At 37.9% G+C, this 20,978-nt stretch overlaps 1 protein-coding gene and 1 long non-coding RNA gene across 10 annotated transcripts in view; one reads left to right on the top strand and one right to left on the bottom strand.

Moving 5' to 3' along the window:
- The window catches only part of MRTFA (myocardin related transcription factor A), a 194,242-nt gene that overhangs the window by 106,942 nt on the left and 66,322 nt on the right, over nucleotides 1-20,978 (top strand). Inside the window, exon 1 of one of the 9 annotated variants that reach the window (XM_070600161.1) lies at nucleotides 884-1,079. The exons of the other annotated variants lie outside the window; for them this stretch is intronic. The gene's annotated coding sequence lies outside the window, so the exon portion shown is untranslated. Of the gene's footprint in view, nucleotides 1-883; nucleotides 1,080-20,978 lie in introns of those variants that run through there. 9 annotated transcript variants of the gene reach the window in all.
- Nucleotides 1-20,978, bottom strand: part of LOC139080310 (uncharacterized) — a 45,506-nt gene that overhangs the window by 9,259 nt on the left and 15,269 nt on the right. The window lies entirely within an intron of this gene.

Genomic DNA, 20,978 nt, shown 5'->3' with positions numbered 1-20,978 from the left:
GAAGGAATCTGTAGAATACATATTACAGCAATATGTGGAGTCCACAAACCCCTGGACCCATTACCCAACCTAAGAAATAGAACACAATGAATACATTGAAGGCCTCTAAGTGCCTTCTTTGATTTATCTCTTAGAAGATGTTTTTGTTTGCTTTTAACCGTATATACCTTTTGAATATTTTATGTTTTGTACCACATGCATGCTACCTACTCAAAAATATTAATTAATTAATAATTGATAATTTAAAAGTGTTTCCTCAGTCCATTTACTCTCTTGATGTCTATGTACTTAATTCCCGCATATTTCTTTAACTTCTAGTTCCCTCATCGTTACAGTTTGCCTCTGAACTGTGTGTTTTATAATAGTATGAGTTGAAGAGAAGGGAGTAGTAATTAATAAAAATAAGATTGAATAAGATGGTGGGCAGACAACTTTTGCTCTTTTTGGTAATATGTTAACTCTTTAAAGGAGGGCCCTCTCTTTGCGTTCACATCACTTGGGGGGTCTATAGAGCTGGTGAAAACTTTAGAACCTTCAGCAATACCTGCTCTTTGGATCTCTTCATACTCTAAATATTAATGTGGGCTTTTAAAAAACATATTTTCGTTTATATTTGAGACATTTTAGAGCTTAAAGGAAACCTTAGGTATTTTCTTGTTCTCTCCTTTATTTACATAAAGAAATTGGCCTGTTGAGGTAAATTTATTTCCTGAAGTCACATAATTAATTAGTGGCAGAGATGGAAGGACAGTTTGTTTCCTTACTCCCATGGAGTGGTCTTTCTGCTGTAACATACAAAGAAATCATCAGAGAACTTTGATGTATGAGATTGTTTATAATTTTCCCCGGAGATCTTGGTTTTCCTTGGGTTTTTCCATTGCAGGTTTCTATCACTACTCAGACTGACTCACATCTTAAGACGTGGAGATAAAAACCAGTGCTGGGATGTCCACCCTCCTGCCCCTGAGCAGTGGAATCAGATGCTGCAGGCCCCATGATTTCTGGGGGACCTCCATCTTGCCCTGCCTTCTCTGGCCTGGGGGATGATCTCATACCTTGATGGTGATCTCAGAAGACAGGTAGGCAGACAGACAGCTGGTGTCATCAGTATTCTGGATTATATCTTACTGCCCTTTTTCTGACTCATTGATTTATCTGGGGTCCCCTTAGAGTTAGGACCCAGATCAAAGGAATTTGAATTAATCTGCCTGTCTCTATCTTTTTTTCCCCCCTTTTGTTTCCTTTTCAATGAGGCAAGCTGTCAAGACCATGAACCACAGTTTTAGCTTTATTACAACAGTGCCAAATTAAATAAAGATGAGTCTCATACAGTCTTGTTTTTTTTGGAACTTTACTTTTATGATTACCACATGCATTATTTTTGAAAAGATTTTCTTTATAATAACAAGGAAAAAATACTAACAACAGAAAACAACTTTCTCAGCGTTACTCTCAACAAACTAAAGGGTAGTATCAGGCTGAACTCATGGTGTCAGGGGTCTGGGGCATCCATAATCTCATGGCTGAGTCACATAAATGAGGTGGTGGTGGCAGTTGAGTGAGTACGGAGGGCTTAGAAAAGAGGAATACATGGCAATTACATAGTGAAAATAAACTGAGTAGTGAAATTTTTGTAGTGTGTCATAATTTTAAAGTGTTTTTATGTATATTATCTTACTTGATCTTCGCAACAACTCTTTAAGGTATCTGTATCTTCACATTTTACAGAGGGGCAACCTGAGGCTCAGAGAGGCTTCAGGACACATAGTGAGATGAAACAGATATTTAAATTCAGGTTTTTTACTATAATTGCTACTTAACTTATGGATCCATTTGAAATGAAAGTCAGATCATATCCCTCCTCACATAGAACCTGCCGGTGGTTCCCATTCACAGAAAACACCCAAGTCTTTAGAGTACCTCCCAGGTTCTGCCTGATCCGCCCCCAGCCCTGTAACTCTCTGACTGCATCTCCTTACCTCTTCTCTCACTGATTCTGTCCCAGCTGTACCGGCTCTTCGCTGTCCCTGCAAATCTTAGGGAATACTCCTGTTTCAGGGCTTTTGTACTTTTTATTCCTTCTACTTGGGGCACTCTTTGCTGGGTTGCCTCATGGCTTGCTCCTTCATATCCTTCAGATCTTTGTTCAAATGTCACTTTCTCAGTGACATCTTTTATTTTTCTTCATACCACTTACCATCTGACAGAACGCATGATTTGTTTGGTTATTGGTTACTGCTGTCTCTCCCTACTAGAATATAAATATCTCAAAGCGGGGGATTTTTCTCTCTTTTGTTTTCTGCTGTGTTTCCAGTACTTATAAGGGTACCTGGCACATAGTATGCACTTAATAATAATTCTTGAATAAGTGACTTAGAAAAAACTTTGGAATATGTTTTAAGCAAGTATGTTTCTGAGACCATGCCTTTCACCCATTCTGTATAGCATGCACTACCCTAACTAGTGCAGTGGTTCTCAAAGAGCGGTCTGGGGCTCTGGGCATCCCTGAGACCTTTCAGTGGGTGTGAGATGAAAACTTTTTATATATTTATACTAAAATATTATTTGCTGTTGTCCTTTCATGAGTGTACAGTGTAGTTTTCCAGAGCTACATGATGTACAATATCTCCACAGATTGAACGCAGTATCATGTATGAAAATTCAGCCATCTTTTAGTAAATTATATGCTAAAGAGATTTGCAAAAATGGTAAAACCATGGTACTCTTTTTCCTATTTTTTCGTTTAGAAAAATAATCGTTATTTTTCATAAAAATATGTTATTTATGTTAATATGTAGTGGGCTTATTGCTTTTTTTAAAGAAGTAGATATTTTAAATGTTTTCAGTTTTAATTTCTTATGTGATAAATGTTCATAGATATAACCCACATAAACGAAAGCCCTTTGAAGTTCTCAATAACTATAAGAGAGTAAAGAAGTCCTGATATCAAAAAGCTTGAGAATAGTAGGAATAGTGTTTAATCATGGATTTCGGAACCCAGGTTTCTTAGCTCTGCCACTAACTAGCTATGTGACCTTGGGCAAATTACTTAACCTGTCCGTTACTTCATCTGTAAAATAATGATAATAATGGCAGTGCTAGTAATACCAACCCCAGGAAATTGTTGTAAGTATTAAATGAATTAATATATGTAAAATGCTTATAACAATTCCTGGCACATACTAAGTGGTTTATGTTTTTGATGTTATTGTGGTTGGTTTGTTTTTTGTTGTTGGGATTTTGAATACTATTAGATGCAGATCATTGTTTTAAATTTCTTCCTTGGATATTCTGACACCTTGCTACAGCTCTCTTGATATTTGGCAACTCATAAAAATTTTTAAAAATATGTTTCTTCTTTAACCTTGAAGTATTTCTGGAAATTTGTCCTAAGGAAATTTTAAAAGATACGTAAGATTTATATATAAAGATGCTCATAGCAGTATTATTATTATTTTTTTTTTTAAGATTGTATTTTTTTTCCTTTTTCTCCCCAAAGCCTCCTGGTACATAGTTGTATATTCTTCGTTGTGGGTCCTTCTAGTTGTGGCGTATTATTTTTAATAGTAAAAAATCAAAACCAAACAGAAACAACCTAAATCTTAACAGTAGGAGATTGGTTAAATAACTTATGGTACATTCATGTGATTGGATACTAATGTAGTCATAGATTATTTAAAAATGTGGGAAAATGTTTACCATTTATCCGTGTAATCCTAAAAAAAATGACTGTAAGGATATACACTAGAATATAATAGCTGTCTCCGGGTAGTGGGATTTCATAGCGTATTTTTTTCCTTCCTTTGAGTTTTCCTGTATCTTTATAATTTTCTATCGTAAGCTTACATTTCTTTTGTATTCAAATAAAAACTCGTATTAAATAATGTGTGTGTGCATACACATGTAGGTTAAAAGAGGGAGAAAATGGCTGGAAGTTTGAGTCTTGGATTAGGAGCTAGAGCTATTGATTTGAGAGCTCTGCTCAGAGCACTCCGCTGACCAAACAGTGCGCGGTAAGGAGGCACTCCTTCCCATCGACCTCTTCTCTCTGACCAGTCTAGTTTGTGTAAATCCCTTTTACACTTGTGCGTTTGTTTCTATTTTGTAAGATTTATTGAAATTTATCTTTGCAGTGTTTGTGTTAGGCCATGTTCTTGGAAGAGCTGTAGATCCTTCCTGTGCATGCTAACTTACTCTCAGTGTGCTCAACCTTTTGGAAGTTTTTTAAGAAACTAAAACCATACTAAGTTATTTCTTTGTTTTTGATGGTTAGGAATAATCTGAGTTCTCTTAGGCATAAAATAGTGGCATTGGTATAAAATATTTTAATGATTTGAAAGTACATTTCTCTAATATATTTTGTTCTTTGACCCCAGGGGATGGTGTGAAAATCCTCTTAACAATCCATCTACTCTATCAGAAAGCTAAAATTCATATTGCCTTATCTTTGCCTTGTAAGTAGGACTTGGAGTGCTTATGTTGAAGAACTAAAATGTTAATTAGATTAACCTTGATTTTCTGAACCATTGTGTTAGTGTATTCTCTTGAGAATCAATTAGATTATATTCTCAAATCAGTGCCATAAGTAAGACTAATTTATAAAATATTTTGTTGTGTAGAGTATTGAAAACTTATGGTGTTAACATTAATTAGGCTATCCAAACAGATACTATGACCTCAGTCTTCTAACACCTTGCTACTCAAAGTGTATTCCAAGGACCAGTAGCATTTGTGTCACCTGGGAGCTTATTAGGAATGCATGATCTCAAACTCCACCTCAGACCTGCAGAATCAGAATCTGAATTTTAATAAGATTCTCAGGTGCATATTAAAGTTGGGAAGTATTGTTCCCACAGATATTTTATTTAATTTATTTTTTTTCAAGATTGGCACCTGAGCTAACAGCTGTTGCCAATCTTCTTTTTTTCTTCTTCTTCTTCTCCCAAAAGTCCCCCCCCTCCCCCCTCAGTACATAGTTGTATATTCTTGTCGTCAGTGCCTCTGGTTGTGCCATGTGGGACACTGCCTCAGCATGGCCTGATGAGTGGTGCTGTGTCTGAACCCAGGATCCAAATTGATGCAACCGTGGGCCACAGACACAGCACTTGCGAACTTAACCACTCGGCCCTGGGGCCAGCCCCCAGATATTTTATTTTTAATGACTTTGTTTTTGAGGTGAACAGATAAAATAGAATTTGTTGGTGTATTTCCTGGGCAGTAAGCACTGGTCAAAATCATAAATTGAAAGATGAGAATACAGTGGTTGGAAAGATTATATGATGTCTAAATAGTGTGGAAGCATTTGAAAAAATGAGAAACAGATATAGAAGAAAACTTGCTCATAGTACAGTATTCTGGATTTGATAAATGTTCACAATTTGACACTTTTTTTTTTTTTTGCTATTTTTCTTGACTTTGGGAAGAAAGAATCAATAGGCTTCTTCTTGGTATTCTAGAATGTCTAATTGGAATGGGATCTTAGAGATGACCTGGTGCAAAACCTGCATTTTATCGATGAACACTGGGGACTAAGAATGTTAAGTGACTTGGGGTCGGCCTGGTGGCGTAGTGGTTAAGTTTGCATGCTCTGCTTTGGCAGTCCGGGGTTTGCAGGTTCAGATCCCGCACACCACTCATCAAGCCATGCAGTGTTGGCATCCCATGTACAAAAAATAGAGGAAGATTGGCACAGATAGCTCAGGGCCAATCTTCCTCACTGGAGAAAAAAAAGAATGTTAAGTGACTTACCTAAGATCCCATAACTTGGACTTCCCATGTCCTGATTTTCAAAGCACTATTCTTTGTACCTCCTGTCCTACCTCTGTGTTGCTGAAGGCCATATTTTAGTTGCTTCTATTGATGTTGGTTGAAACCATACTGAACAATTATGAGTGACATAACCAACTGACACACCTCACAGCATCTTGTGAAAATGGCCAGGGCTCACTCTCTTCTTTCTCTTCTATGTGAACTCATCTGTAATAGCTTCAGAAAAAGACATTTACTTGTTGTCTGGTAGTTAAACTACTTCTTCTGTGAGCTAGTGGGGCTTGATGCTCAGGCCTGTGCTCTCTGAGGTGGAAAGTGCTGGAGAAGGTGCGGGAATTTTCTGTTCTGCCAAAATGGCAGTGGTTTTGAGTATTTAAAAGTAGTGTTATTTTATTTTTCTTTCTATCCCTGGTTTAAATAAAAGCTTATAAAACAGGAAAGGAAACCTTTTAAACAAAGAATGCTAGAAGAATTGGCTATCTGTATACAAAAAACAAAAAGAAACATTGACCTTTACCTCGTACCATACACAAAAATTCACTTGAAATGGGTCATAGACCTAAATGTAAAAGCTAAAGGACACAAAAAGCATGAACTATAAAAGAGAGATTCTTAAATTGGACTTTATCAAGTTTAAACACATTTTTTTCCTCTTTGTACATTGTTGAGAAAATGAGAGACATTGTTGAGAAAATAAAAGACAAGCCATAGAGTAGGAGAAAATATTTACAATACATATATCTGACAAAGGGCTTGCATCTAGACTATATAAAGAGCTCTTAAAACTCAGCAATAACAGGACAACCCAATAAAAAATGGGAAAAGACTTGATCAGACACTTCAAAAAAATGTACGAATGGCCAATAAGCACATGAAAAGATCCTCAATATCATTGGCCGTCAGGGAAATGCAAATTAAAACCACAGTGGGATACCACTACACACCCACTAGAATAATTGAAATTAAAAAGACTGACAGTACCAAGTGTTGACAAGGATATGGAGCAATGGGAGTTCTTACACTGCTGGTGGAATGTAAAATGGTATAATCACTTGGGAAAATAACTTGGCATTTCTTATAAAGTTAAACACGTTTACCATATAACCCAGCAGTCCTGTTCCTAGGTCTTTACCCAAAAGAAATGGAAACATGTATGCACATCTGTACATGAAGGTTCATAGCAGCTTTATTCTTAATGGCCCCAAACTGGAAACAACCTAGATGTCCATCAACAGGTGAATGGATAAATTGTGGTGCATCCATAAAGTGGAAAATTACTTTCAATAAAAATGAACAAATTACTGATATGCTCAAAAACGTGGATAAATTTCAAAACCATTATGCTGAATGTAAGAAGCCAGACTCAAATGAGTACATACTGAATGATACCATTTATATAATATTCTTTAAAATGCAGGTTATTGAATACTACTCAGCAATTTAAAAAAATTAAGGACCGAACTATTGATACATAAAACACCCTAGATGACTCTCCAGAGACTTATTCTGAGTGGAAAAGCCAATCTCAAAAGGTTACATGCTGTGTGACTCCATTTGTATAACACTCTTGAAATGACAAAATTATAGATATGGAGAACACATTGTTGGTTGTCAGGGGCTAAGGGTGGGGTGGGCTGGGAGGAAAGTAAATGTGGCTGTAAAGGGTCAACAGGAGGGATCCTTGTAGTGATGGAAATGTTCTATATTTTGACAGTATCAATGTTAATGTCCTGGTTGTAATGTTGCACTATAGTTTTGCAAGATGTTATCATTGGGGGAACTGGATAAAGGATACATGGGATCTCTGTATTATTTCTTACAACTGCATATGAATCTGTAATTATCTCAAAATAAAAGGTTTAATTTAAAAAATGCAGACAGTTTGGGAGCTTTTCAAAAAGTTAAACATAGTTACCATATCATCCAGCAATTCTACTCCTTGATATATACCCAAGAAAATTGGAAACATTTGTCATCACAAAAACTTGTGCACAAATGTTCATAGCAGCATTAGCCAGAAGTGGAAACAACCAAAATACCGATCAACTGATGAGTGGATAAACAAAATGTGGTATATCCTTACAATGGAATATTATTCAGCCATAAAAAAGAATGAAGTACTGATATATTTTATAAAATGGATGAACCTTGAAAACATTGTGCCAAAGGAAAGAAGATAGACACAAAAGGCCACATACTGTATAATTCCATTTATCTGAAATGTCTGAAATAGGCAAATCCTTGGAGACAAAGTAGATTAGTGGTTGTCAGGGCCTCGTGGCAGGGGATGGGACAGGGATGGGGAGTGACTGCTAATGGATATGCGTTTCTTTTGTGGGTAATTAAAATGTTCTAGAATTAGATAGTGGTGATGGTTGCACAACTTTGGGAATATACTGAAAACTACTGAATTAATACACTTTGAATGGGTGACTTGAATAGTATGTGAATTATATCTCGATAAAAAAATTGTATGAGAAAAAAAATCCACGTTTCTCTAGAGTGACAGACAGCAGATCAGTTGTTGCGTGGGGCCGGAAATGGAAAGAGCAGTTAGCTACAAAGGGGCATAAGAGAACTTCAAGGGATGAAAGTGTTGTGTATCTTGATTGTTGCAGTGGTTATGCAGGTGTGATACTTTTGTCAAAACGCATTGAACTGTGTGCTTAAAGTGGATGAACTCTATTCTATCTAAATTAAACTCCAGTAATTGATTTTAAAAACTTATAAAATTATCTCTAATTGTATGCTTAAAGTGACCTTCAGGTTAAAACTCTCTTATCTTTTACTAGTATAAAGCTAACAACTGTTAGAAAAATTAACTAGGGACTCTGACTTCTATTACTAATTTCTACCCGCCTTTTTCATCTAGTCAGTTTAGAAAGTGACATTAGATTAATCAATTTTAGTTAGACTGTACTCATATGCTTCTGAACTAGTATGATTCTGTTGCTGTGCTTTTCAAAACCCATGAGTGGGTGTGATTGTTCTAAATTTCTTTTAAGTTTATGGAACATTCGATTGACTTTTATTGCATTTTTCCTTTTATGTACAACAGAAAAATGTTCCATTGGGTGTAACAAGTCAGGTTGATTGCCTTTCACCTCCTCTCTGGAGTACCTTAAGCTAATTTGGGCACTAGGAGGTTGGAATTAAAATGACTCTTGAAGGAAGTAAGCAAAATGAAAAAAGGAGGTAGCATTGCTAGGTAGTGCTAAAAAAACAAAGCCAAGTGTGTGAACCTCTTTCCCACCTACATCACCTCTCTCTTCAAAACCCTGATCTCTTGCCAGGAAGTGTGCTATATTACACAAAACCCTTCAAGGTTTGGAAACAGTTCTGGAAGATAATCTCTAAGTTAGAAAGACCAGCTCTACAGGTGGCTCCTGAGCTCTCTCCCTGAGATTTTCTTCCCCCTGCTCTCCCCACTTGTTTCTTGGGCCTGACCATGTGTAAACCCAGGGGTAGAGTATTTCCCATTTAAAATTCTGCTCCACAGGTGGACAGATCTTTTATTATTTCCCCTAAGCATAGTTGAGACAGCTTTATATTTTAAAAACAAACTATTAAAAACTAGTAGAGACCAAACAGGAGAATTCAAACAAAATAAAACAAACCCTAAAATGTAAGAGACACATTTCTAGAGTATGGAATTCTAAGTGGATTTTGTAACAATTCCAGCAAAAATATAAAAATATATTTAAAAGAAAATAATAGTAGCTAACACTTAAATAAGATTTGCCATGGGCCAGACAGTGTTCCGAGTTCCTGGCCTATGTTGACTCTTTTAATCTTTGCAACAAGTCTGTGAGGTGGATGCTCTCATTATTCCATTTTACAGATGATGAAATTGAGGGGCAAAGTGGATAAGAAACGTGTCTTTACCACTACACTATATTGCTTTGCGTGTGAACTTCCAATCCTTTTATCTCCAAATAATTATATAGTAGCTCTTGACAGGTTACCTAACTTGTCTAGGTTCCTTTATCCCGTTCTCTTATCCTACCTCTTTTTTTGCCCCCTTCCCTCCCTACCTTATTCCTCTCCTCAGAAAAGTATGACATAATCATTAAAAACAAACAGGGCCGGCCTGGTGGCACAGTGGTTAAGTGTGCACGTTCCACTTCTCGGCGGCCCGGGTTCGCCGGTTCAGATCCCGGGTGCGGACATGGCACCGCTTGGCAAACGCCATGCTGTGGTAGGCATCCCACATATAAAGTAGAGGAAGATGAGCATGGATGTTAGCTCAGGGCCAGTCTTCCTCAGCAAAAGGAGGAGGATTGGTGGTAATTAGCTCAGGGCTAATCTTCCTCAAAAACAAACAAACAAAAAAACCTTCTTTTTCCTCTTTTAGAATATCTATATTAAATTCCCTTGTCCTAGACCTCCTCTCTGCATAGGGATGACTTTTTTTCTACATTTAACTCTATTTAGAATGCTTTCACACAAGCCCTAACCTTTGCCTAGGAGCTTCCCTGTTTTTAACAGTGACTCTTGTAGCTGTTCATGAGGATTAGAAAGGATGCTATTTTCAACTACAGTATAGTAAGATTTCTGACTCTACACCCGTGGCCAAAACCAGCGTCATATGTTTGAAACTAAGCAAAACCTCTTGAGTGTCTTGCCATAAACGTGCATTAGAAATTTTTTCCGATGTAGCAAATAGTTTCTGTGGGTAGGAAGTAAATTTAAACCTGTGTATCTTTAGAGAAGGAACATTCTCCGTGTAAAGGTCCTTGCTGGCTCTGGTGAGAAAAAAGGTCCCTTGTCTCCTTTGCCCTTTTCTTCTGGGCTCTGTAGTACAGAGCTTTCAGGAACTTCTTAATAGCTGAGTTTTATTTCTGCTATGTCAGACCATTAGATGTTTGCAAATAATCTCCCATCAGCCTTATCCTGAAGATCCCTTGCAGTTAGGTTTTTGGTCAACTAACTCAGTGTCACTAAATTTATGTTTATTCACAACCAAGGTGGTTAGTATGAATGTTTTTAGAAAGTCTTGATAAATTTGAAGAAAAAGTATATTTTTTGATGTACTCATAGAATTTGCTAGGTGTTACATGAAAGACATTTGAGAATCTAGAAAAACTTATGGTTCCCACTTGCATTGGGCTTATATTCTAGTTTAGATAGTTTAGAGTAAGAGCTTAGATAATATCTATTCCTGAAGTCAATATTTGGACTCATGGAATAGTAGGCGAGTTTCCCAGTGTGCATGGTTCCATTTTATCCCTTCCTGTCTATCTATCCAACTTCACCTGCTCTTTTCCCTTTTTCTTTCTAGGTTCCATCCTCGTCTCTTTCCTTCGTTCCCTCCTATTTCCAACCTGCTTTATTTATTTCTACTTATCCTTCAGGTCTCAGAGAGTGCCCCTCCCTGATTATTTTCTTTCTTTCTCATTCTCTCTTTCTTCATGCACTTACAATTTGAGATTCTATGTTCATTTATGGAATTTTTTTGATTGTATAGTGTGTTCCCTTAGTAGATTATAAACTCTGTGAAGGCAAGTATCTTATGTCTTATTGTTAATTTTGTTTTACCACTTTAAAGATTTTATTTTTCCTTTTTTCTCCCCAAAGCCCCCCTGGTACATAGTTGTGTATTTTTAGTTGTGGCATGTGGGATGCTGCCTCAGCATGGCTGGATGAGCGGTGCCATGTCCGAGCCCAGGATCTGAACCGGCGAAACCCTGGGCTGCCGAAGCGGAGCACGCGAACTTAACCACTCCGCCACGGGTCCGGCCCCTGTTTTACCGCTTTATATCCAGCATCTGTCTAGCTTGATGAATGAATGAATGAGTGAAGTGAACATGAAGTATTGGAGAGACTGGGAAGAAGAAAGCCACTCCTGGAACGTTCAGTGTCCAGATCTCATCCAACAGTTTCTTGCAGAGCAAGTACAAACCATCCTGCTAAGGGTGACTCTCTCCTTCCTTTATAAGATGTAGAGATCCTGTTTTTTTCTGCCATCTTTCCCACTCATTCATTTGGAGAAAGGTCATTGTCAATTTTTGTGAAATTGTCAAGGCATATGAACTACAGAGTATTCGTATCCCTATCATTAGATACACTTCTGCCCAGGATTGAACCAAAAATCATCTCTTGTTTCAAGTAAGGAGCTAGCACTTATTTGGAAGCAGTGTATGTTTCAGCTGATTAATTAGAGATTTAAGTGTTTTTTTTTTAATGTATTAAGTTTTATCTCAGGCTTTGGGAGATCATCTTGGCATATTTAAGTCAAAGGACTTAATGGTTTTATTAAAATGGCAAGTATTCATTTTGAACATGACTAGCTTGGTTCAAACCAAGAGTGTTAGTGTCTCAATGCTTCTGCTTTCTGCCCACTGATTTCTTACCTCCTTCATCTCAGAGTATGTACTGTTAAGGTGAAGACAGACAATTTTTGTGAGATATGTGGTGCTCCTGAAAGCTCTTGGCTTAATGTACTCAATTTCAAAAATCATTGTCATAGGACGTCAGACAGCTTTGAACTTGGTGTGCCGGTATGGGGACTAGAGTACCACAAACAGACTTTGTGCCTTGGAAAATTTCCCCTTCTTGTAGTTTCTTTCTTTTGTTACTTAAGCTTTCTAAATTGTCTTTCTTCTTTGGAGGTGCTTAGAAATGTCTTTTCCTAGCAAAAAAATTATATAAAATAAGATTTAGAAAATGTATAGTTTAACAAATGCTCTTGTAAACTATTCATGATAAAGTTGGATCAGTTAAAGTTTACAAATTACTTTTAAGATGCAGATTGCTACGTGGTGGTGTTATGGATACGGGTTTCTTGAGTTTTCAGGATGTCGTCCTTCTCAGCCCTGTAGCTAAATATCAAGAGGCTACATGTTCAACCATAAAATGTTAGCCTCTGCCAACATTACATCAACTCCACAAAACCTCATTGGCTAATTATCCCCTGGGACTAGGACATGGATTTGGCATCTTGTGAAAGCTGCTTTTTCCAATTTCTCCCTTCCTGGCTGTGACATATCCCAAAGGAATGAAGTTGAGAAATAATCATCTTCTTTTGAAAGCTCTCAACCTCTCATTCCCACAGTGGTTCTCATGGTCAGGGGTAGAAGATCCCTTCTTCCACTTGAGGAGTCCTTGTGGCTGATGATGTGTTCTTTAAGTAGTGAGCAAGACACCCTGAATGAGCCAGCAAAGGGTGGGTGATGGCAAGGAACCTTAGATTCCTTGAGGTATGTTTCTGGGTGATTGTCTACAAGGATTCTAGTGCTTTTGTTAGGATCCTCTTTATTTTACCAAAATTGAAGAAGCTGGAAGACCAGGATTGGGAACCATATGTGGTCATTAGCTGTGTCAGCTGACATTTGATATAAGAATTAGCATAGACATTGAACATTTCCTTTAATGAGCATCTATAAAATAACTTTCTTGAAGGCAATCTTGGAGTAAAAAGGACTGTATGACCTTAGAAAATCCTCTTAACCTTTTTTATCCTCAATTTTTTCGTCCTTAAAATAAAGATATAGTACCTGCTTTATCTTCCTCAGAAAGTGTTGTAAGGATGGAATGAGATAACACGTGAACAATTTTACCAAGATCACCATGACCTACTAGTTACCCTATGTAGTGGGCCCATTTTAGCCTTCCTCTTACTTGACCTTTCTTTACCATTTGACCCTATTCGATGCTCTCTCCTCATTCTATACTACTCAGGGTTCTTTGTGTAATCTTGGTTAACCGAAGCATAAAATAAATTTTTTGGAAGAGTACTGATAGTGCACAGCCTTAATAAGAATGCTGGATGGGGGCCGGCTCTGTGGCTGAGTGATTAAGTTCACGTGCTCCGCTGCGGCGGCCCAGGGTTCGGATCCTGGGCGCGGACATGGCACCGCTTGTCAGGCCACGTTGAGGTGGCGTCCCACATGCCACAACTAGAAGGACCTGCAACTAAGATATACAACTGTGTACAGGGAGGGTTTGGGGAGATAAAGCAGAAAAAAAAAAAAAGATTGGCAACAGTTGTTAGCCCAGGTGCCAATCCTTTAAAAAAAAAAAAAGGATGCTGGATGACAAAGGTCAGAAAATGAGCAGAAATTAAGATTGGCAAGACATAGTAAAGACCATGTTACGGGCCCAGTCTGCTGAGGACTGTTACTGGCACTGCTCACTGGACCTTCTCTACCACTGCTTCTGGCCTTGGCTCCAATGAATGCTTGCTGCTGTTGGCACACCCACCAATAAACACTTGCCACAGTGCCATGAATAATTTCGGATTGTATTTTCCACCTTTGTGTCATTCCCCTAATTTTCAAAGTTCTAGGTGGGAGGATTGGATTGGCTGAATTTGGGTTGTATTTGTGAGCTAGATGCCAGAATGCTGCGAGAGGGACTATCTGTTCCTCTCAGCTTCTGTAGCAGGAAGATGGGCCTGCCTTCCCTTATCTTGGAATTCCCCCCAAATAGGAAAGATATTCAGATCCTGGGCAGCTAAACTATAGATACCATTCTGTCCCATGCTATCTTGCATGCTGTCTCTCTGTCTACTATTCAATTTCTTATACAGTCTTTTCTTCTTCCTGTTTCTTAAATGTCAGTATTTCCCAGGGTGAGTCCTTGCTGCTTTTTTCCTTCTCAGTCTTACATATTCTCCCTAGCAGTCTCATCCCAACCTGTGGCTTCAACTCTCATTTATTCAGGATGTCTGAATCTGTATCTCCAGCCTGAACTTATTTCCTGAGCTCTAGATTCATTTAATCCACTAATTCTTCCCACCTGTGCATCTAGATAAGTCACACGCACTTCAGATTTTTACATATTTAAACTTGATCTCACTGTTCTCGGCGTCTACTCCTGCATTCACTAGTACCACTTGCCTAACCAGAAAATTAGGAGTCATTCTCAATTCTTCTTTTCCTATATTTTTCACATCTATTTGGTCTCTCAGTTCTGCAGATTCTACCTCTTCTTTGACTTCTGGTATCTTGTGTCATTGCCCTAGATCAAACTCTCATAATTTCTCACTGTGGTTTCAGTAGCTTTCTTATTGGTCTCCCTGCCTATAACAGTCTCCAGCAATGCTGAATTGCTTTTAGTTTCCAGAACATTCTGTGCTTTTAAAATATTCGTTTGCATATAATCTTCCCCCTGCCTTGACCATTCCTCTCTCTGCTTGCTAGCCTACTAACTTCTACTTGCCTTTCAAATCCCAGCTCAAGGGCTGCCTCTTCTGAGATGCATGCTATCTTTGATTCCGGACAGACTTAGGTGCTCCTTTCCTGTGCTCTCCCTATACTCGGCAGACTCCAGAGCAGTTCTTTTGTTACACTGTTGTTCCTAGCAAATCTCATCGTTAGAAGTAAGATCCTTGAGTGTAGGAGTGGTGTCTCATTTCTGTATTTGCAGTTCCTTGCAGATAGCAGGTACATAATTTTTATTTAAGGACTAAATGAATGAAAGCACTTTGAGAGAAGTAAAGTGCTGTATAGATGTAACAATATTTTCATCATTGGCATTTTCTTGTAAGCATTAGGTCCTTTCTAACTCTAAAGTTCTATGATCTATAAAGCAGTTCTGGGGGAACAATTCTGATTTTATTTCATTCTTTTATCTGCAGGTGGCTGAAAATCCAAGAGCCCTTTCAGGCCCTCAGATGAGTTTGCCTTCTCTCTGATCAGCCTTATACTCTTTCCCCAAGAAGTTGATTAGACATCCTTTCCTTTAGTTTTCCCAGCCTTCTACTACATTTTAATCCTAAATAGTGATTTGCTTCATGTATGACTCCATTTCCTTACCCTACAACCACCACTTTAGTCACTTTGCTGTAGTTGCTCTAGTTATAAATTATATTGTGGCTGGAAACATACATGTTATTAATATTCTAGAGATTCTTAGAGAACCTAGAGATTTATCTGTTGATTTGTCTGGACTGCTGGTTCTGCAGTTACCTTTTCTCCCATCCCACGGCTCTCATCCTGATTCTGTGCTCTTTTGGGGGACCTTAGCAGAGCAAACAATATATAGTTTAACTTCACTCATATTTTGTTTTTTAGGACTTGGCCACTGTCTCTTGATTTACTGCGCTGGGAAGAATAAGTTTTGATATTTTCCTTATTCCTCCCTCTGCGGGAGCCTGCGTCATTGAGAAATGTTTAACCTCATGGCCTTGCACTGGGGCTGGAAATTTGCCTAAGGGAACTTGAAGCTGGCAGTGTTTTTACTCAAATTCCCCCTTATGGGGAGGGGGATTTCAGCAGGGCCTGCCAAAACAGGAAGATGTTGGGAAATTTTTTAGTAGCAAAGCTGTTGCCATTAGGTTACTGAAAGTATTTAAACAGTTTTCTGGAGATAAGCGTAGGCATTTTGAAATCTCTCTGGGAGAAAGTTGTAGCTTCTACCAGGTATAAACAAAAATTCAGGCTAAAAAACTTAGCTTTTCAGTTGTGTAGTGTGTTGTTATAAGAAAACTTTGACCAGTTGATAAGAAAGAGCAGCTAACCAGAAAGAGTTTTAGGAGTTTAGAAATTCTCACTTAGGGAAAATAGCTGTCTGCTGAGCCGAGGCAAATCTCTGTGGACTATGGGAAGAATTTGGCTTTTTATCAATTCTGGATTATCCTAAGAGTAGATCATCATAGAGATTTTCTTTGGCAATTCTCTCTTTCAAATTCTTATTGATATTGTCACTATGTTCTATTTACAAAAGCACTTTGTTGATACAAACAAGATATTTGCCCAGTAAGAGTTAGAATGGATGATCTTTTGTGCCCAAACAATAATCTCCCTATTAGGAGAAGGTGTGAACCAGCAAATGTTTAGAATATGACTACCTCTGCTTATTTTTATCTTTGTGTCACAGATGAGGAAAAGTTATATAGTTGTTCGCCAGTGTGGAATGATAAGCTGAGCAGGCTCTGGTCCCTGACAAGGGAGGAATTGTGCAGTTAGACCATTTGTGGCAGCTTTGTGACTTCCTGGAAAATTGGAAACAAGCATGCAGTACTTAATACAAATGTAGGTATTCTTGCCCGCCCTAAAAGAGTTGGTCTCATCTAGCAAGTTGTCTTTCTGTGCAGTGGCTCTACTCTTAGCATGGATGATTGAGGGTTGATAATGTGCAAGGCTATGTGAGGCCTTAAAAAATCAGCAAGTGTTTATTATTTATTGATTATATACTTAACACTCTGGTAGGTACTCTGGGGGGATTCCTGAGAAGCAGAAGGAATGATTGTGAGGCCCAGGAAATTTATATTCTTCTTGGAGAATACAAGGGTTACAAAGGATAATAAGATCCCAAGAAAAGAGGTAAATGAGGTCAGGAAAACGTCACAATGGAGAAGTGCAATTTGGATAGGTAAGGAGTCAAGGAGGGGAGGGTGAATCAGATGGTGTTCAGGTGGGAAAGACTATCCTAAGGCCAGACCCGGAAACTAGACCAGGTGTGGTATGTGAGGTAGAATAAGGTTTTCACCTTGATTGGAATAGGAAGTATGGGATAGTTGAAAGAGAAGATTGGGTTGATAGGTAATAAGGAGCTGGATTATTGAGGACTCTGCATGTTAAATTGGAGAGCTTGGCCTTCACTAGATAGTGGGGAGTCATTTTAAGCTGAGTAATTATTTATTAATCCATTTCTTTCAATAATTACTGTGTAAATTGAAATTTTTATTGAGATAATTGTAGATTTACAGACAGAAATAATAAGAAATAATACAGCAGTCCCTTCTACACAATAATTTTTTTAAGTGCTAAATTTATGAAAGTTGCTTCAAAGGTTGCATAAATGTATAAGATATTATATCTGTTTTTCACAAGCATACAGGGAAAGGATATGTTTATATATCCTTTTTAATAGATATATAACAAAATATGAAGCATAAAATATGTGCCAAATGAGCAGAGTTCTTAGAGAAACAATGAATTACTTTTTTTTTTTTGAGGAAGATTAGCCCTGAGCTAACATCTGCTGCCAATCCTCCTCTTTTTGCTGAGGAAGACTGGCTCTGAGCTAACATCCGTGCCCATCTTCCTCCATTTTATATGTGGGATGCCTACCACAGCATGGCTTGCCAGGCAGTGCCGTGTCCGCATCTGCGATCTGAACAAGCAAACCCCGGGTCGCCGAAGCAGAATGTGCGAACTTACCTGTTGCACTACCAGGCCAGCCCCAATGAATTACTTTTGGAAGTTTAGGAAAGGCTTCATGGTACTGGTACCATGTGAAGTTACTCACTCAGCCCCTCATATATCCCAGGGCCTGTGCCAGGTGCTAGGGATACAGTAGTGAACAAGATAGACATGATCCCTGGCCTTGTGCAGCCTAAATTTATTGGTGAAGGCAGATAAGTAATTATAATAAAATAGAATGGGAGTTATGACTTGAAATTCAGAATGCCATGGGAGAACAGAGCAGGGGAATCCAAACAATTCTAGGGAACATTGCAGGAAAGCCTCACAGAGAAATGGATGTTTAAACTATGATTTGAAGGATGTTCCAGCAGAGAGAACAGTGTGAAGACCTGGAGGTGTGGAGTAACCACATTCGAGGAACTGATGGACTTTTGTTACAGTTGGTAGAGAGAGGCCGCATAGTATAATGGATATGAGTGAGGGTTCCAGAGCCTAACTGCTGGGTTTACATCCTGGCCTTACCAGAATTGCCCTGGGTTGAGAACCACTGGGGTTTTGTGAGGATTAAAGGAGTGATATGTGTAAAGCACAAAGAACAGTACCTGGCACATATGCTGTTATTAAGATTAACATAGTGGCTTCTATGGAAAATAAGTGTTTCTCTTAGTAGCAATTGAGGACAGTTTAGTTTCCCATTTGATTAAGTAAATAACAAAATCTTAAAAATGGAATGTGAAAAAAATGGGTTTGTTTATTCCCAATAAGATTGATTTATGCATACTCCCACTTTCTATGGATGGAATGCCTTCCATTCATTCGGGAACCTCTGGCCCTACCTTTAGATACAAAGATGTCTCTCAACTGGAAGTTTCTTTAAGGTGGAGGAAGGTTAGTAATAGGTTCTTTCCACACTAAGTGAGATTTAGGAACACTTTTCTGTAACGTAAGAATTTCGTTTCTAAGATTAGAATGCTTCCCTTTGGGTGCACAGTGGCTTTCAACAGGATGCTAGTGGAGGCCATCATCTGTCCTACTCAGAACTCTCCAACCATAATAAGCATGATCAGTATTTATTGTATTTGGGCATTATAGAACTGAAATAATAGTGTATTCAACAATGTTTCCTCATTATATTTTATAGAGTAAATTTTTTTGCATGTCACTTGTGCTTGCTAGTAGCTAGTGCATTGGGTTAGCTTTTTGCTACTAGTGCCTACCTGCTGTGGTTCTTAACTCTGCTTAAGCTGTGAAGGGGATGATAATTGGAGGGGTCATTAGTTTTAGAGACATGGTATAGGGGAACGGCAGTTGACGAAGTAGCAAAGTCATGATTCATCATCCCCGTTATAAAAAATGCTGCAATAAACATCCTTTTAACGTATGTTTTATTTTTATATTTCTATGGTGTATATTCTTAGGAGTGGAACTGAGGAGTTAAGGAGAGTGTGTATTTTTAAGTTCAATAGATGTTGTAGCCAAATTGCTTTTTAAAAGAGTGTAACACTTTACATTTCCAAAGCCAGATATGAGAGTACCTTATTCCCTGCCTCTCTACTAAGTAGTGTTATAAACTCTTAAATTTTTGACTGGTCTAATGGGTGTGAAGTGATAGCTTCTTGTTACTTTTATCTCTCTCCAGTCGGGACTTTAATTAGGATTCTTAACAGTTTGATGAATAAGCCGTATGAAAGCTCAGCCTCTTTGAACACTGCAGCCGCATCTTGAAATGTCAGTGAGACATAGATTGTATGGGATCAGGGGATGTATACAACAGTTCATTAACAGTAAAAAGCTGGGCATTCAGATTCTAAGACATCTCTGTTAATGTGAAAATGTTGCATAAAACCGAGTTTTGCTTGGGAATATGTCTTTGCATCTGGGCAAATCCTTCTTTGCCAGATCCTTGGCAAATTACCTTGCAGCAGAGATAATTTTTCTGGGGAAGTTTATCACAGTGGTAAGCAGATCACATTCAAGAAGGGATTATATTTTATATACGATATTTTACCAGAGAATTGATGCCATAATGAGCTTTAATGTAATATAGCTTACGTTGTGAATAATTTTTCTTAGCTTAATCATGGTTTTAACAGTAATAATAGCTACCATGTATTGACTACCTCCCTTGTAGTGGGCACTTAAAATAATTGTCTCATTTAATTCCTAACAACAATCCTTGAAGTTGAGTGAAATTTGACTCAGGGAGAAACTGGAACCTAGCTGATAAGTGCTGGAGCTAGGGGTCACACCTTTGACTTCAAAGCACCTATTAGAACCATGTGTTCTCTTGACTAGATACAGTATGAAAGAACTTGGATAAGACTCATGGATAATTTTTTAAACTTTGTTTTAACATAAATATAGACCACTACAATCTAGGCCTTATTAGTACTAGGGGCTAATTTGAGTATGATCTTTTTCCACTTCCCTTTTTCTGGGATCTGGCAGTGATGATAAGTAACATTACTAAGACTTCAGTAATTAGCATCTGGTTGAAAGATAGTGGACTAGGTGCTGGGGGTATTTGATAATATTTATTGAGTATCCATTGGGTAGAGTCCTGTTTTATTTTGTGGCAAAGTAAAATAAGAAACAAGATGCTAATCCTTTTCTTCAAAGAATTTAGCATTCAGTTGGAGATAGATGTAGTCATCATGCTACAAAATAAGAGGAAGTTTTGTGCTGAAGGTACAGCATAAAAAAAAACCAAAAAACCCTGAGTTTTCAAGGTTAATTAGGGAAGGTTTCTTGGAATAGGTAAGTTTTGAGCAAGAGTTTTAAGATGATGGACGTGAACAGGTGGCAGATCTGAGTTTCCTAAAAGATAGGATACTCAGTCAATTCCAACTTGGAAAGTTTCATGATTTTAAAAAGAGTGGAATGTCTGTTGTCATACATGTTGAGATTCTGAGTTGAGGATTCTGTTATGATCAGACTGTTTTCCAGGCTCTTGCTTATTTCATTGCCTGCTTTGCTGTGCTTCCCCTTGTCGTTTTGATTGCTTGAATTTGTGGGGATGAAGTTTAAATATAAGATCTGGATTCAGAAAATAATTTTTGGTTCTGTGTTGTTTTTCATAAAAATATAAGGGTTCGAGATAATTTTAATTGTTCCTCA

This window comes from Equus przewalskii, chromosome 29, assembly GCF_037783145.1.
Source record: "Equus przewalskii isolate Varuska chromosome 29, EquPr2, whole genome shotgun sequence".
Lineage (NCBI taxonomy): Eukaryota > Metazoa > Chordata > Mammalia > Perissodactyla > Equidae > Equus > Equus przewalskii.
This window is presented reverse-complemented; position numbering and strand designations above follow the sequence as displayed.